Raw genomic sequence first — 17,419 nt, forward strand, 5'->3', positions numbered from 1 at the left:
GCTATTCACTTTATCTACACTGTCTAATCAGTAGGTGGAAATAGGCACTACAGAACAGTTTCATCTCACCTTAACATAGCAATCCAATATAACACTAATTAATTGCCCTTGAGGTCTATTTCCATCCACTAATTTCCAACTACTTCAGCTACAGTAATGTCTTACTGATGTTTCTGCCACGTATATGTTCCTCTGCTTATTTGCTGTATGTGCGGTATCTATATCCATATAACATCTACATACATTTATATAAAATTTACATAAAAGAGCTTAAGGACTTTTTTAGGTTTTTTGTACACATAGAGATGACAGTTCAGTCTCCAACATTGTCCAATAGAAATCCTCTATAAAGAGGAAAGTTGGATCGGTTTTCACTTCTGTGATGGCTAATTTGTGACTTTAATGTACAAAGCTCTGATGGAAGAGGAATCATCTAGATAGTTTATACAGAAAAAATCTAGAAAAAAGTTTCAGCTGGGATGTAAAATTATTTCTTGCATTCATTTGCAATAGAAACTGAGAGAGGACAGTCTGCATGTTGTGTCTATGCCTCAGCTCTGTATGACGTCTCTTTATTTCAAAGAAGATTCTACTGTTTCAAGACATGTTACTCATCACAGCAGAAAACATGTTTTCCTTGCAAACTGTAGTGTTTTTTTCCATACTTTTGAAAAAATCGGGATATTAAAATCTGAGAACAAAGACTTGGTTGAAAAAGTTGTAGTTAAAGTCCAAATGCAGTTTTAGTAAGAGCCAGCTGTACCCAAGATATCATATCATGTGTGCAGGTAAGTTTTTGCTTCATGTTTTTTTAGGCTGTAGTATTTCCATTTTTCTTGTTACCTGAGAAATCAGTTTCCATCACAGTTTTTGCATTATAACCCACTGTAAGTACCTATGATTTGGTTTTCAGACACTGCTTAGATGTCCTGTCATATTTTAAAAGATTTAATAAAATTATTGTTGACTTTAGGATGCTTAATTGTCTGAAATGTTTTTTTATTAGCCATTTGCATACTCCTAATGGAAAAAATGTGAGGTATTTTTCTGTTAGCTATTTACCAGTCACGACTATCACCTTAAATTTTTTGTACAGAAAGGCATTTTTTCCCCCCATATTCTCTTATCACGTCTTTGCTTCTTGTCTTTCTTAACTTAGCATTAACATGTATCTTAAACTGAATTTGTGAAGCTGATGTAAAGTGTGTAAATATGCCTTTTATTGTATATTTATGCAAAACACGGTAATGTGGCCAACCTGAACCTTTCATGCTCAGTAGGAAAAGTCCAGCTTAAAACTACAAATGTGTGATCAAGTCCAGTGAAAGCATAGTCTTACGTTAAAGGAGGATAACAAAAGTATCAGCAGTGCAGATTTAGATATTGAAGACTGTTCAGTAAGATTAATTAACATTATATTTTTTATTCCTAAGCAATGACTATAAAGGTTATTTTACTGCAAGTAATTTATTTATTTTTTTTAATACCAAGAACTGGGGAAAATGTACAGTGATTTATAGTATAGAAAAAAAAAAAAGATAAGTTTTTTTGTACTAGAATCAGAAGTATGAAATATGTGGTAATTTCATTCTTGGAGCGTCTGTTTTGTTATGGCAACTGTTACATTTTTTATTTATTAAGTAAGACAGATTATCTTTCATCTTAACAAATGCCTTGCTCTTTTGCTTGCTAATGAGAAAAAAATGCCTTGCACAGCAAATTCAGTTGTAAATTTTGTTGGCAGAAGTCTGCCCTGTATACCATAGTCCCTTTCTAGACTTCTCTATGATCAAGTTAGTACAGAATGCTATAAGTATTTTTAGAATATTTTTAAATATTATTATTATGGTGTCAGTATTTGTATGGCATGGCAATATTGAAGTTAGAGGAAAAAAAAGTAAAAATGCTTTTCTCTTTCAAGGAGTTAGTAGTCTCATGAATTCAGATCTAAATTTCTGGACAGTAAATGGAACAGAAAAGAATCCTTCTGAGGGAAGTTTATTACAAAGTTCCAATAAATCAGAAATAATTCAAAACAGCATAAATTCAATTATTTCCCTGAAGAAATTGTTTTTCCTTTCCAAAATGAGACCTGTCCATCTTCCATGTACCAATATTTTTTTTAAACTCACTGGTACTTTTCTCAAATTAATACCCAATGCATGAGACAGATGGACAATCAGAAAAAGTCTATCTCCATATCCTCTGTTGTATTTAATTTTCATATATATAAATATTACCTGAAGAAGATATTTCAGTCCTGTCATGGTCCTTCACAGGACTGAATTCTAGTTTCAGAATAGTTTCTCAGTTTCCCTCTCTCAAACAAGAATATTTAATTATTTATATGAAAAGAAGCAACTGCATAGAGATATTAATGTTTAAGGTAATCACCTGGCATATACAAAGGACAAGCGAGTACAAGGAATTCTCAAAACCTATCCAATCCCTTTTGAGACTGATCTATAATTTCCTGAATTATGATACTTTATCAAGAGGCTGTAACATGACTGGATATAACCAAAGTCATGCTGAAACCATGGAAAAGTTACCTATATAGCAATGTACACGTTAATAGATACTGAAAAATGTGGGAAATGCTTGAGAAGGAGATAATAGTTTAAGTCTGTTTGAGGAGAAGGTAGTTTAGCTCCGTTTAGATGTACAATTAACTGAGAGTTGCCACATGACTTATTCGGAAAGTTTTATAAGTTCTCACGAGATTTGGTCAACTAAGATCAAAGAGAGGACACTTGTATTGAACATAAAATGAAGGGATGCATAGCTTACACTGTTTCTTGACTTAATAGGTTCAGGATGCTGAAACCTTATCAGAAATCTTTATGTCAAATGCAAATTATTCTAATTGGCTATTAAAAAAAAAAAAAAAAGTCCAAGTCCTACACATGCAATTAGCAAATTGCAAATCGAATTCTAATCATTTCCTTCTCTCCTTGAAAGATTGCTTCAGCTCTGCAACATAAATACACATGCTTCACAAGCATGACTTTGAACAAAAGTTCCTTCATAGATGCTATCTTCCTCTTCCAAAGGAAAGGATGAAGAAGAATTTGCCATGTACCTCTTCAGAATGGAGTTTACAGCTCTAGTCTGAAGGAAAACAATCATTTCTGCTGAGGGACAGGAAGCACAGAGCTCTGACCATCATCTTTTTATGTGTATGTGTCCTAAAAGAAGCACCTGCTTCAAAAATCTTTGCTTCTGTTTCACATGTCCTAAATTGGACACACAAGTAGTCTCAATATGAAGTGATAGCCATCTTACCGATGTTCAGTTCCCTAGCTTTTAATAAGCTACAATACTACAATACCAATTTAACATTTTTTCTACTGTTTTTTTTTTCCTGAAAAACTATTATTAGCAAAATTGAAAATGAAAAATAAGTCTGTGACAAATAAGGTCAGCCTTACTCCTAAATATAATTTGCTCTTAGCATGCTGCTATTACTGTTACGACTATTATGACATTTCTATGAATAAATAGTTCATATTATAAAGAAATCTGTTTCCATTCCAAGTAATGCTTTTCCATTTTTCACTAGAAATATTCAACTAGAATGTGATTTACAAGTATTACCTAGTTTTGTGTCACTTTTTTTTTCTTAGATAGTCATATACACATTCTCACATATATAGGCATGCATATATTCATGTATATTTTTATACAGTTTTGCATCTGCCAATTTGAATTATGAAACAATATAACTACTGCAAACAGAGCAAGCAACTCTTGTTGCATCAAAAAAAGACTCTGTACACAAAGTATGATTATAATAAAATTTAAGTCTTTTAGAATCCCATTGTTATGTGAAGATGCCGTCACAGAAATGATTGCCATATGTTTTTATGTAACCCTGGAGTTTAGAGCTCAGAAACAGATAAAAAGAGAGCTATAGAAGTTCAAGAAAAAGGAAATCCTAATGCTGCTTCCACATATGAGACTCTAGAGAGCATACGTTTCAAAGACTAAGAAAATATAGCTGCAATGATTAGATTATTTAATGTTATTTTAGAAAAATTCCTGCAGATGAAGAGAAATTCTGTGAAATGAAAAGTCAATGAACCAGTTTAAGCTTCCAGGTATTATCTCAGAGGATAAACTGTGCCTCATAGAATATTTAGTCTGTCATCATATAGGTACATCCTTCTGTCTTCCCTTTCCAGATACTGAATGCCATACTGTCATAGAGATTACATGTCATTGCAAAATTTCAAAGCAGCTATTTTTTGTGTGAATATGTTTTACAGAAGAATATGTACATTAAGTACGAAACTAAAAAAGTTTAGTGGCTTTTTTTCTTTCTTTCTTTTTTTTTTTTTCCTCCCCGGAAAAACATTGTATGTGACAAGATAAACATTACACATTTGCACAGTTGAAAAAATATTTTACAGGCAAAGCATTAATCCATTTTCCATTGAGATATTCTAGCATAACTGGAAGATACATTTACTGAAACTAAACTTACGTTTGTAGGTTTTCTTGGTCACTGTGGTACATAAAATGAAATTAAGTTTTAGTTTGAGGAAACAATTAATGGCTGCCTGCAGCTATGCCTAAACATGAAATCTGGGAACACCAGTCTGGGCCTTTGGACACAACTGAATATTTGTAATGTGACCTAGTTAGCATAAAAGAAAACCTGAAAGTGTGGCCAAAGCAGGAGCCATGGCATATATCCCAACTTTCTAAATCAGAGAAACAAGTCTGTGAAGCAAGCAGGAGGCAAAATATACTTAGAAAGTTCAAGTACAAAAAAAAGCATTTTGATAAAACACATTTCCATGTAGAGATTTCAGAAAAAGACATTAATAAAAGACGTGCTGTTTTGGTAATAGAGAACATCTCTGAAGTTTAAATATCTGCAAAACAAAGTACATACCAAATTGCAACTGGATTTGGAATCAGTCCGATTTTGTTGTCATTGCTAATTATGTCATGTCTCTCCTTGAAGTGCTTTCTACAAAAAAAATGAAAGCTAATCATGGGGATTTTCCATTTTCTTTCAAAGGACAGATAACTTCATAATACTTTGGGTTACCAGCTAATATTTTAATATTCAAGTTGCTAACTAAGCATATGATAACTGTTTGGTATTCTCTTCTCTGTTCCAAGGCAAACTTTTCAAGATTTGTGTCTGATTAGAAACAGATTGTATGAAAACATGACAATTTGGAGAAAAGATAGTTCATCTTACTGAAAAAAAAAAAAAAGAGAGAAATATCCAATTATACAAGAATCACTCAAGATTTCCTGAATTTTTGTATGCAAGGTACCTCTAATAACAAATAAAAAATATATTTGGAGCCACTGCTCTGTGGGCTTCTACAGGTATAAATGTCAGAAAAGGAAGGTTAAAGAAAGCATATCTCCCCTGATAAACACAACTGGCAAACTGGTAACAACAGACAAAGAGAAGGCTGAGGTACTCAACAATTTTTTTGTCTGTCTTCACTGCCAATCTCTCTTACCACATCTCTCAGGTGCATGGACTGCAAGATGGGGACTGAGGGAGCCAAGTACCTCTCACTGTAAAGGAAAATCAAGTTTGCGACTACCTGAGGAAACCGAACATACGTAACTGGGGGACCTGATGAGATGCATCCCAGTGTCCCGAGAGAATTGGCTGATATAGTTGCTAAGCCACTCTCCATGATATTTGAAAAGTCATGGCAGTAAGGTAAAGACCCTGATAATTGGAAAAAGCAAAACATGACACCCATTTTAGAAAAGGAAAGAGTACTTGGAACTACTGACCCATCAGCCTTACCTCTGTGCCTAGGAAGGTCATGGAACAGATTCTCCTAGAAGCTATGCTAAGGCACAAGGAGGACAGGAGGTGATTCAAGACAGAACAGCTTCACCAAGGACAAGTTCTACCAGATCAGCCTAGTGGCTTTCGTGATGGAATGACTACATCAGTGGACAAGAGAAGAGCTATGGATGTCGTCTGTCTGGGCTTTTGTAAGACCTTTGATACGGTCCCCCTCAACATCATTCTCTTAAATTGGAGATGGATTTGATAGGTTGACTGTTCAGATTTTTAGAAATGAACACAAACTTGTACTATTTCATTTCAAGTTTCTCTAACTAGTTTTAAATTTATCTTATATTAAGGTAATATGCACTGTAGGCACTGAAGGAGTGTGCCTGATGAATGAACAGTTATGACAAACAGAACTTACACAGAAATCTCAAAACCTCTGGACTTCCAGGATTTCTGTAATTTTTACAATTTTTGTAATTTTTTTTTCTGAGCTTGTTTCTGTAAGTAGATCTAGAATACAGTAACTTTAACATAATGCTGTGATTTTAGTCCTTGAACTATTACACTTATCCAGTTTTACACCTCACTTTTTTTCCTGTCTTTAAGAAACTGGTCCCTGGCTAAATATTCCTGCCTACATGAGGAATCTGCAAATCTATAAAGAATCAACATTTCCCCATTAACCTCGTTTTAACAAATATTTTGAAACAGATCTAGTTCCCAGTACCCATGTAAGGAGTTATTGTCAATGTCAAATGAGATAGTCAATCTTCAAAATCAAACATATCCTTAAGATTCCTAGATTAGAGGCATTAAAAAATGCTTTTCAGAAAAAAAAAAAGTGTTTGTGTTAGTTACCTACATGATATTTTTGTGACTAACTGTAGATGGTCAAAACTGTCCTGCTGCTCTTTTGAAATCACTATTGAGTTAAATTAATGGAATATATATGATTGCAGTGATTTTGCCTGGGCCAGGTTTTTTGGTGGAAGGCTATAGTAGTGGCTTCTTTAAACAAAGAGTTACCAGAAGCTTCCCCTGTAGCTCATAGGGTTAGGGCTAGTCCATTCTAAGCTGGACTCTGCACCTGACCCAGGCCTGGCCAATTAATGATTGAGGTAAGGCCTCTGTGAAGAATATATTTGAGAAGGAGAAGTAGTTGTGCAGTTGCAAAACTGCAGCAGCAACAGGCTGTGAGAATGTGAAAACATCTCTGCAGACACCAAGCTCAGTGCAGAAGCACCCTGGAAGAAATATTCACCTGTGATATGTGATGAGGACCATAGTGAAGCAGGTTGTCCCCCTGCAGTCCATGGAGGACCACCGGGAAGCAGAGACCCACTAACAGCCCATGAAGGACCCCACAACGGAGTGGGTGAATATCTGAAGGAGGCTGTGACTCTGTGGAAAGTTCACCCTGGAGCAAGTTCCTGGCAGGACCTGGGAGTTTGTGGTGAGAGAGAAGCCCCCTCTAGTTTGCTGTCAGGACTTGTGATCCTGTGAGGGACTCTGGCTGGAGCAATTGATACTTGAAGGCCTGTACTCCTGGTGGATGATGCACGTTGGGGCAGGATGTGAGGAGCTGCTGCCATGGAAGGCCCCCTGCTGGAGCAATTTGTGAGGGACTGTCTCCTGTGGGAGGGACCACACAGTGTAGCAGTGGGAAGTGTGATGAGACCTTCCTCTGAGAAGCAAAGTCCATCTGAAATGAACTGACCATAACTCCTGTCCGCCATCCCTTGTGCCGCTAGGGTGGAAGGAAGGGGAGTCCCAGGAAGAGGGAGGGGTAGGGAGAGGTGTTTTTAAGATTCAGTTTTATTTGTCATCTCCCTGCACTTATTGTTCCTTTAATAAATCAAACCTTTTTCTCCCTGAGTTGAGTCTGTTTTGCCCGTGATGCTAATTGCCAAGTGATCTCCACTTCCTTATCTCAACTCACAAGTCATTTGTTATATTTCTCTCTCTCTCCTGTCCAGTTTAGGAGAGGGAGTGATATTATGACTTGGTGGGCATCTGGCTAAACCACCACAATAATGCAGAAGAAAAACATAAAGCCTAATATATGTTTTAGCATTTTAACTGTTTTGAAAATCTTTACAGCTATATATTATTTCTTTTAGAGCAACCACACTATGTCACCAAAATTCCTCATCACCTCAGCACTAAAAGCTTGTGAGAGGCAATAATTTCTTCTAAGAACATTTTCCTGGGTGACAAAGGAAAGCTTTTATTTCCTATTCTGACCAAGTTAACTACTAAAGTAACATGGATAAAAAAGAGGTTGATTCATCATTAACGTCTCTATAACTGAGAAGATCTTTTAACTTGTTTCTTGAAACATAGTTTTGAAAACTTCTTTGCACTATTGGTAGGTTGTGGAGAGGTGGCGTTTAACAGTGAAGGTTAAGAACTTTATTCCTGGACTGTCAATTGGATTTGAGTGAGTAAATCTGAGAAGTTTTCTGGGGGACTAAAGATTCAAAGCAAAGTGATAAGTAACAGAATCATAGATTCATAGAATGGTAGGGGTTGGAAGAAACTTCAAAAGACCATCTAGACCAACTCCTCTGCCAAACCAGGTCCATCTACATCAGGTCACACAGGAACACATCCAGGTGAGTTTTGAAATCCTACAGCGAAGGAGACTCCACAGCCCCCCTGGGCAGCCTGTGCCTGGACTCCATACCCTTCACAGTAAAAGAAGGGAAGCAGAAGTTGGTAATACTTTGTTTTGCTCTTTGGAGATAAGGACATGGCAGAATATTTCCTCCCTCTAGAAAACAATACAGCAAGATGCCATTAATGAAAAATATTATTAAAATGAAATTTCCTGACAAAAAGTGGGAAGACAGCAGCACATCATCAGAACTGAGAAGTTTTGAAAAATATAAATACAAAGGCTGGATTTACTCATACATGGGTAGCATTTTCTGTCTGTAGTGAGTACAAGAGGTTGTAATAGTGTCAGTTTATTGCTGATCAAGTTGTATTCTTTGACAGAATTCCATATACTGTACTAATAGTGTAAGTACAAAGTATGTACCAATGCCTGCAGAGATTCATCTTTTAGAATATGAAGTAAGAGCAATTGTTTTGTGGTTTCACTTTGTTTTGTTTTGTTTTTTTCTCACAGAAATACCTTAAAAATCAAAAAGTAAACTCTAACAGTAATGAAGATTTATACACAGGCAACAGATGATAAAGTGTTATCAAAGTATGTGTTTCCATCTTGACGTTCCAGAGACCAAGAGGGAATTAACATAGACAGCATTCACAGCCAGTACTTACCAGGGTCCCCCAAAATTCTCTTTCCATTAAAACCAACCTGAACTGTTGATTATACCACTGGATTGCATAGAAGATATGGAAGACAAATACATAGGGAATTTTATTGTTGAAATAATTTATGTTATTTTACTATTATTATTCTCTCTTGTAACTGAAGACAGAAGAGTCTTTAAAGTAGCAAAGTAATCCATACCATTGTGTATTCTATACATTTTTTAATTGAAATATTTTAAAATTCAGAATTAAATCAATGGTTTTACATAGAATCCTTCCTTCCTTCCTTGTTTCCTTCTCCTTTTAAAGTATGAGAAAGATCTTAGGACTCAGAAAGGCTCCATGAAACCTTTCCATGTAGATACCACAGTGTAACATATTTTGATATATGATCTTATTTAGATTCCAAACTGAGTAACCAGATTCAGTCACATGCTTATCTGTGTTTCAGCTAAGAAGTTCAAGGATGTCTGTGAGGTAAAGTGTGGGTCTCTTGTTGACAGTACTGAAGACTACAGGGACTTCATTAGATACCGTATGTGCAGAAAAACAAGCTTGTTTATAGATAGTATCTAGAGAAATAGCACAACAGGGAAACATTTGAGTTATTCCATGAGCCTTTAGTAGGCCATCAGGATTATCAGAATCACAGGGTACATAGAGGAATGGTTTTATGTAACTTTTCCTCTATTTTTCTTTTTTTAATTAACAAATTCCCTCAAGCAACTCAAGGTATGATTGTAAGTCATTCATGAACCAACATTTACAACCAACAGCCTTACAAAACAAGCAAAACAAGACTATAGGCCTAGGATTTAGAGAATCACAACAACTGCAGGAGATGACCAACTTTTTTGATCTTTTAAACCCAGTAGTTCCAACCGGAATAAACAAACTGTACATGTTTCTTGACCTTGTGTGGTAGAACTTCATAGTAATGAAATTTGTATGGCATCTCTGATGTATCTTTCAGCATTATAAAGCGGAGGGGAATCATATTAAAGTTTATGACCTGACAGTTTTGAATTAACATTTAATTATTTTACTTTCAGTACACTTATGAAAGGAAAAAAAAAAAACACCAAAAAGCTAATTTTACATTTTTTGCATTTGAAAGCATTACATCATGTTGCAGGATGCTTGGGGCCACTCATACAGAGAGTTTTTTGTGCACACAGGGAAAACTATGGTTAATTGTCCAAAGAAAACATGAAAGTTGTTGCAGTGGTCAGGTTGCATGAGCACAGTTTACAGCATTCTCCATCTGTGACTTGGTCCAAGATGAATTTTGGAATTACAAATGTGAGATTACTTTTGGCCCAAGGCTTTGGAAACAAAATAATACAGTTGTTACTGAAAAAAATTCAAAGTGTTCCTGTGGATTGATGCATCTTGAGACATATAATGCAATTTATGTTATATGATAAGGCACATCAGTAAAAGGAATGAGTATGTTAATCAGTCATCAAGTCAACAAACTGGACTTTGTGAAAAAAATAATTAACAGAAGAAATCAGAAATGGTTTTGGTAGAAGTAGAGAGTATTAAAGATACTGGTGAAGTATTGTGTTAATCATTATGCTGTTGCCTTTGATTATCAAGACAGGTAAACTGCAGAAAGGTAAATGAGCAGACAATAAGGGTCAGTGCCACCAGGAGTTATTGCAAGAACTAAAGGATATCTTTGAAATAGTATTTTTCTTATTTATAAATATATCAAAAGAATAAAAGCTATGAAAAAGTATTAACCTTAAAGGATAGTGTTGGCATATGATCAAATTATTTAAAATTTACCATTTATCTATTTAGGCTGGAAATTTACAAGCTGTCTTCATAAAGAAAGGAAACTTCTTTAGACTGTTAAGTTTACTGTAGTCAAAGATTTCTGTGGCTCTTTTTTTAGTTTTCAGTGATGCTTCCATTACTTCCATGCTCTGTAACAAGACTTTTGATATTTATTGTAGAGATAGGGTTTTGGATAAGAAGAAAGGAAATCTAATGATACTTCCCCTTTGATGGGCAATGAAGTGTTGCCTGCTAGAGCAGGTACGTGTTTTAAAATAGTAGATATATTGAAATAATTTTAGAAATTTACTTCAGAACTGATCATTCTGGACCAATATAGGGCAAAAAATCTAGGCTGATAAGATAAGAGAGATTGAATACAGACTACATGTCAATTTGGGTAGCAAGAGTTAGAGAAGTTTTGGGGTTTGGTTAGATCAGAACTATTGACAGCATGAAACTTACCTATTGCTTAAATCTTGCATTATCTGCACATTGTTAATCATTTGCAGTTCCTGTATATCAATGAATATAAATCATTATGAAATTTATGATTAACCATATTGGGCAATGATTAGGGGTATGGAATCTATCCACATTTCTGTTGATAGTTTTTACAGCACTCTGTCCCATCTTCCTTTCTTCATGTTTTAACTTGCCAATTTATTGTCATTGTTTCTTCATGTTTTAACTTCATGAAGTTAAAACAATTTCTCTCCATTGTAAAGTTCTGCTGAAATTTCCTGATGCAAAGTTTTATCTGAATGATGGAAAGAATTACAACAGTTACCTAACCACATCTGTGTTGCAGATGCACTTATATGCAATTGTTTTGCAACTATTTTGTAATAGGTTCACATTTGTCTTTTAAAAAACACATTGCTCTTTCGATTCACTACAGACATTATCTGACAAAAGAAAATGTTACATTAATGCTGAGGTAAGGCTGCCTATGGGTTTGTGCCCTACCTAAAGATTAGAGTCAGTGGAATTTAAACTTTTAACACCAGAAAATTATATTGAATTCTGGCAAGAAATTGTTGTCTTTGAGCAATACCCTTAAAAGTTCACAATATACAGATTCACCTTAGTCTTTACCAACAAGGTACTATTTCAGTGGGAATAGAGTCCTTGATAACTTTAGGACAATACCTAACACCTTTTTTAAAAAACACATTAAGTGTTAAAGGTGTGGCTAAGTGAACTGCAATGAGCTGAAACTCTTATAGCTAGGAAGTGACCCCAAACACACGATGTTTTATAATCCCTTTACATACTTGAAGAAGTGAAGTTTATCTTCCTGCAATATTTATACTATCACAACACTGAAAAATCCATTACAAGAAAAGATTTAAATTTCTTTGCACTGAAACTGGATTAAGACACACACACATTTCTCTCTTCTTGAATACACCCAGTATTGGCTCAGGGCCAGATCTCCTCATAATGCCAAACTGCTCCAACTAATCTCTTCATTCAGTATCACTGCACTTAGTGAACAACTGAAATGCATGTGGATTTCTGTCAGCTGAGGAGGAAGAGTAGACTTGATACTTCACTGATATTTTTCTTGATACAAGTTTAAGTTCTATCCACAAGTCCTTGCTTCCTGGTTTTCAGATATCTGAAAGTCACTGGATTAAACATTCTGCAAAGGAATATGACTGCACTGATATTTTAAGATAAAAGACATATTTGTCAGGCATTTATTATGTACAACACTTTTCCCATCCAAACACGATTTTGCTACGTGCCAAGGTAAGTTGCCAAGAAGCATTTTACTCAGTGTTGGGAAACAGGAAGAGGGATTATGTGACTGCTTGAAGCTTCTGTACATACCTTGAAACATGCAAAAAGTTTGTGGAATAGAGAAGAGTGATAATAATGTATGGGATACAGTAAAAAAAAGGTAAAGTCAGAAGATGTTTTCATAATTTAAAGCTGTGGGATTGGGACCTGAAGTATATATCAGACACAAAGGGTTTCTCTGTAATGCTACTGGCAGAATTGTTCTGAGACTAAGTAGTAAAAAACAGAAACACTGTGAATACCAGAGGGGATGAGATCAAGAAGAGAATCTGCAAGAATTTCAGCATAGTTTAGAGCAAAAAGTACAATACAGTTTTATGGACTTCTTTTGAACTTTGGAATGTCTGTGACATTGTTTTCAATGGGGAAAGGGAACAATTTTGCTCACTGGTTTTCCTGAGAGAGAAGCTTGAGACTCAAGAGGGAGACGTTGCCAAATCACCAGTCACCCAGTAAAACATGAAAAGAGATTGTGATAACTGATCAAAGATTTGATAGGGCCTGTGGAAGCAAAAATAGAATAAATGTTAGAGAAAATACATCATTCATCTCTGGTGTGGCTGTGTTGATGCAATGACTTTGTACAAGAGATAATTACTGATGAGGTGATAAAAGACAGTAGTGAGCCATGAATAAAGATACCTAAAGAAGGTCACAAACACATAATTCATCAAAAAATGAGAATCCTTAGAAACATTTTAGTTTTCAAACTGTTGTTCATGGCTTCCTTTAGGAAAAGCACTGAGTATGGAATCAAAGAAGTACTTAATTCTCATCTGTTAACAAAATTAATTCTCCAATTTTCACATTGGAAAGAGACTACATAGTGAAAACAACAACAAAAGACTTTATTGAAGTTGTAAAAGTTTATAACATTATGAAAATGAAATGCCAGATTTCCATACAGTCTCTATAATAACATACAAGGTAGGTATTTACATGCTGCAAGATAATTACAAATACATCTGCAGTCCCTACCTGCAGGAACTACAATTGCACAACAGTAATTAAGATAATAACTCTGCCAAAAATTTTGGCTATGAGGAGAAGAAAAAATGAGAGAAAGCAAAAGAGCAACCAAAAAATTTAGACATTAACTTGTCTGTGTACATAGGCCTTGAATTTCTAGTTCTACCCAACAACCCTTTAAATAATATTTAATGCCAATACAGTTTTATAAGTGCAAGGTGGATAATAGTGTGAATCTGAAAAAGTAATAAAAATGTTCCAGTATAGGATTTTTCAGTATTGCGTTTATTACTGTAACACAGAGGTTGCATGAGAATGCAATACTTGTAGAAGCTATTGTTAAGGACCTGAATGTAGAGCTATGTTGGTGTTATCAACAGAAAACTCTGTGATTAGAATGGCAGTGCTACACAGAAAAAATATTACCAGTTCTAAGCTTCTGGGAATATCTAGGATTTCCAAATAATGCTGTTTTTTCAGATCCGGATAACAGTGCACCATAATGTGTAGTCCACTGTCCTAGATGAGCTCACAAAGTTTGGATCCTCAGCATCTTATGTCTTTGGAATGCAATTTTCATAACATGGTCTATATATTTATTTTTTCTCACTTAAAATATAATTTCCATTATATTTTCCTTACTTAGTAGGACATTATCAATATCAATATTTAAATATCTTCCTACTTTGCAATAAAAAGAGGAAATTAACCCTAATATTGAAACATTCTTCATCTTCAAGAGTAGCTACTCATCACAGAATCATTGCATAGTATTGGTTGGAAAAGACCTTTAAGATCATTATGTCTAGCCATTAAACTAGCACTGCCAAGTCCAACATTTAAACTATGTCTGTAAGTACACATCTACACACCTTTTAATTACCTTCAGGGTTGATGACAACCATTTTTCTGGGTAGCCTTTTCCACTGTTTGACAACCCTTTCAGTGAAGATTTTTTTCCCCAATGTCCAATCTAAATGTCCCTGGCACAATTGGAGGCTGTTTCCTTTTGTCTCGTCACTTGTTACTTGGGAGAAGAGACTGACTCTCACCTCCCTAAAATCTATTTTCAGGTTCTTGTACAGAGTGACCATGTTCATCTCAGCCTCTTCTTCTTCAGGCTAAACAACTCCAGTTCCCTCAGCTGCTCCTCATAAGACCTGTGCTCCAGACTTTTCAACAGCTTCATTGTCCATCTCTGGACATGCTCCAGCATCTTAATGTCTTCTTTCTTGTAGTGAGAGGCCCAAAACTGAACACAGTATACAAGGTGTGGCCTCACCAGAGCTGAGTACAGGAGGACAATCACTTTCTTGGTTCTGTTGACCACATTATTTCTGATACAAGCCAGGATGCCATTGGCCTTCTTGGCCATCTGGACACACTGCTGACTCATATTCAGCCAGCTATTGACCAACAATCAGGCAGCTCACCCAAAAAGTGAATTTTTTAAATTTTTTTTTTAATTTCTAACATCTCTCATAAATTCTGAGTGAAGCAAAGACAAAACACGCATAACCTAAAATTATGAACCTCTGAGTTTACAATTGACTAACTGTGGATTTACTATCATTTACTAATGTAGATACGTTGTGTGGTACTGTTTGTTATATGTTGAAATCATAGTTTTAATTGTTCTTTACATTCTTTCAATCTGAGATAACTCCTTAATGGTACTTTTCAGTGTTAAGAAAGAAAAATGTGTTTTATCAATTTTTACATAACACGAACAAATTCGAAGTTTCATATAGAAATAAAGAGTCTTTGAGTCCATATCGCTTATACTATATTTGGTTATTGTTCCATTAAGAAATTTTATCCAGTTCTTAAGTTTCATTAAAGTATATAGCAGATATGACTTACCAAAGTCAACAATAAATAAGAGCATATTTAATTTTCCTAACCATTAACAAGTATGAGAAGGAAGTGATTTTGACTTCCCACATTTCTTAGATTCTAAATTATGTAACTAGCAGATTAAAAACATGCAGTTATTTCCTTTCAGTGTGTTTTTTGTTTTTTTTTTACATTTCATATATATATAATGACATCTAAGGAATAAGAACTCAGTAATAAAACTAGTGATTATTCTTAAACTCTGAAATAACACACTTTACTACATTGTCTAGCAAAAATAATGTTTATTGGTTGGTGTTGAAAAATCCTTTAATGATAAGTTCTGTTTATGGTTCATGACAAAGAAAGAAACAACTCTAAAGATCCAAAATCATGGAAGAAAAAACAGAAACTAAAATCCAGCCACTCACTGAGCTCAGATTACTTTTCACAATGACCCAGAGACTAGAAATCATCATAGACATTAGCTTGATAATAGTTGCTAAAATAAAATGGATAATGGCTGTATAGAGGTTTGTAAATAACCAGGAGTACTTTGAAAAGTGTTAATCTTACCTAACTGAAACTCATTGCTGGCACATCCAGCGAAAGAGTGAATGCTGAGAGAAAGTGCAAGACTGTAAAGATTTTGGATCTTTAGAGTTGTTTCTTTGAATTAGCTTTTGCATGTATAGTGTAGGAGTTACTTGTATCAGTAATCAAACTTCAGGTGATCCATTTGCCCTGATTGTATATGTGTGATATGGTTCAAGTAATCAAAATGTAACCAAGAGTGCATTAAAGAGCTGGACAGAAAGAAATCCTTGGCCCAGCCCATCTGGCAAATCTCGTTCACCTATTTTGAACAATGAAGGCTTTATACTGAAAATCCCTTTCAGGAAATTGAAGGATTTGACAGTGTTAGAGATCTGTGTATAATACTTGTCTACATTAGTTCAAACACTTAAGCAAAACATGCTACACTACTCTGAAACCAAGCCTGCATACACAGACTGTAGCCCAGCCCACGGGACACAGCCTCATCTGGTCACAGTCTTAATAAACTTCTTTGGCATGGGTTCTTCCCAAAAGCTACAGTTTCTGTGAGTATGGGGTGCACCTTGTCAGAGGCAGTGACTATGCCCAGAGGAGGTGATGTCCTGTGTGAGGGACTCCATATTCACAGAAGCAGTAGCTGCTGGGAAGAACCCATGCCAGAGAAGTTAGCTATGGACTGTGTCCCATGGAAGAGACCCCATATTGGAGCAGTGGAAGAATGCAAAGAGCCATCATCTCTGAGAAGAGAGAAGTGGCAGAGACCATCTGTGAGAGACTGACCACATCCCCCATTCCCTACCCCGCTGAGCTATTGAGCTAGGCCTGGGAAGAAAGGAGGGATGGGGGAAGGAAATCTTAAAGTGCTGGTGTATTTTTCTCATCATCCTGCTTTCTTTTTTGCTTTTTGTTCTATTCTGTTAATTGTAGGTAGTAGAATAAACTTTCCTACTTTCCTATCTAAGTTAAGTAGTGGAGTCTGTTTTGCCTGGAACTGTAATTGACAGTGAGCCCTCCCTGCCCTTGTCTTGAACCACAATGTCCTTGGTTATCTTTTTTCCTCCAATCTCACTGGGGCCTCCACCGTCCTAACAAGGGCAGGGGTGGATGGGAGACAGTGAGCAAGCGATTGTCGTGGTGCTTCACTGCTGGCTGGACAAAATGCCATTAATTGGTGCCCAACGTGGGGCTCAAGTCTGTGGGACTTGGAGCACTGGATTGAGATAAACATACTAATTGGGAGAGGTAATGGGCAAAACATGAACTGTGCTGCTGAGCGATGGGTATTTCTGTGGTTCTAGCTGTGGTGAAGGGATGAGGGGTGGATTTCAACACTCCTTAAAAAGTGATTTGTGAAGGTGAGGGTTGGACTGTCATGGTTTGGTATGAAGCCATTTC

The sequence above is a fragment of the Colius striatus genome, chromosome 1 (assembly GCF_028858725.1).
Source record: "Colius striatus isolate bColStr4 chromosome 1, bColStr4.1.hap1, whole genome shotgun sequence".
Lineage (NCBI taxonomy): Eukaryota > Metazoa > Chordata > Aves > Coliiformes > Coliidae > Colius > Colius striatus.